We start from the raw sequence: 1,844 nt of genomic DNA, 5'->3' as shown, positions 1-1,844 counted from the left end.
GAAGGCTGCCCCCGTCTCTCGGCTCTCCCAATGCCTGGCCCGGCCACGCGCGCAAGCGCGCGGGGGGCCTGGGCTGAGGTGTCATGGAAGCGACCCAGCCTGACCCTGGATCTCAAGGACTCACCCTGCGAGGGACAGAAGCACGTGCACGGTGACCTCCGGATGCAGTACAGCGCGAGGGTAGAGCAGGTGTGCCAGGCATAGAGCAGAGGCCAAAAGCCTTTATTTTTCAGCCTACAGCCACCTGATCTGTAAAATTACGGGGGCACCTTGCTCGGTGTTACTGTGAACATCGAAGGAGGTAACACGTGTAAAGTTTTGGCGTGACTTATCTCGGATTCGTCAATAAAAGTTACCAATGCGGTTAATACTGTTTTCATTCTTATTATTTGTGGTAGGGAAGAGTAGAGGAGGGGTCACTCAGAGCAGGCCAATTTGAAGGATGAGGAGGAACTTCATCAGATGGAGACCAGGGCGGAAGTGTCCCCAGTTTCTGTTCATCCTTGACGCACAGTGTTGTGTGTTTTTTAATTATTTTAAACATTTATTCATTTTAAATGTTTGTTTATTATTGAGACAGAGAAACAGAGCATGAGCAGGGAGGGGCAGAGAGAAAGGGAGACATGGAATCCGAAGCAGGCTCCAGGCTCCGAGCTGTCAGCACAGAGTCCGACGCGGGGCTCGGACCCACAGACCGTGAGATCATGACCTGAGCCCAAGTCAGACGCTTAACCGACTGAGCCACCCAGGCGCCGCAACATTTATTCCTTTTTGAGAGACAAAGTGTGAGTGGGGGAGAGGCAAAGAGAGAGAGGAGACACAGAATCCCAAGCAGGCTCCAGGCTCTGAGCTATCAGCACAGAGCCTGATGTCAGGCTCAAACGCACCTATCGCAAGATCATGACCTGAGCTGAAGTGGAGGGGGCGGGGGAGCTTAACCAACTGAGCCACCGAGGGGCCCCTTGATGAACAGTTTTTAAATACCCTCTTAAATCATAGTAATTTTTTTTTAATTTAATATTTATTTTTGAAAGAGAGAGAGCAAGAGGGAGACACAGAAATGAGGCAGGCTCCAGGCTTTGAGCTGTCAGCACAGAGGCCTTCTGTGGGGCTCAAACCCACAAAACGTGAGATCTGACCTCACGATCTGATCTAAGCCCAAGTCTGGTGCTTAACCGACTCAGCCACCCAGACATCCCTATAGTAATTTAAATGAAATGCCGGTTAGCCAATGAGTTCTTCCTACATCCTGGCTCAAGGTTGAGATTTCATTCCCCAGCTCATTGCTTTGTTCATTTGTCTTCTTTCTAAAGAGGAAACCCAGCTAGAATGCATCCACACAGTGGTTGACCCAGCGCGGCCAGCAAGATAGAAATTCTCTTTCCGACACCAGTGATGCTCTATTTCACTATCATTCCACCCCACGTGGTGCACAGTTGGGTTTTCCGGAGGCCGTGGGACTTGCCACATGGCGAGAACACTGAATGCTCCACAGCTGCCTTGTATTAAGCCAGACTTTAAAGAAGCTTGCAAAAAGTAAAACCGTGCCATTCCCACTCAGGTTTTCTGTTTCTGAAATGTATTCTTTCCCAAAAGGATCTCATTTATGCTAATATGGAATGGATTTGGTTTTGTTTTTAAATGAATAGTATAGGTTTTTGTTTTAATTTCTAATATGGTAAATACCAATAGATGAAGCCCATGGAAACCAAGTTTGTTTAGGGTTCTCAATAATGTTTAAGTGTGGAAAGGAGTTCTGAAACCAGGAGTTTGTTTCACATAAGTTTGTGAGAAATCTATGTCATGTGTACCTGAAAGGAGGAGGGAAAATGTTATTTAAAACC

This window comes from Crocuta crocuta, unplaced genomic scaffold (genome assembly GCF_008692635.1).
Source record: "Crocuta crocuta isolate KB4526 unplaced genomic scaffold, BGI_CrCroc_1.0 scaffold179, whole genome shotgun sequence".
NCBI lineage: Eukaryota > Metazoa > Chordata > Mammalia > Carnivora > Hyaenidae > Crocuta > Crocuta crocuta.
This window is presented reverse-complemented; position numbering follows the sequence as displayed.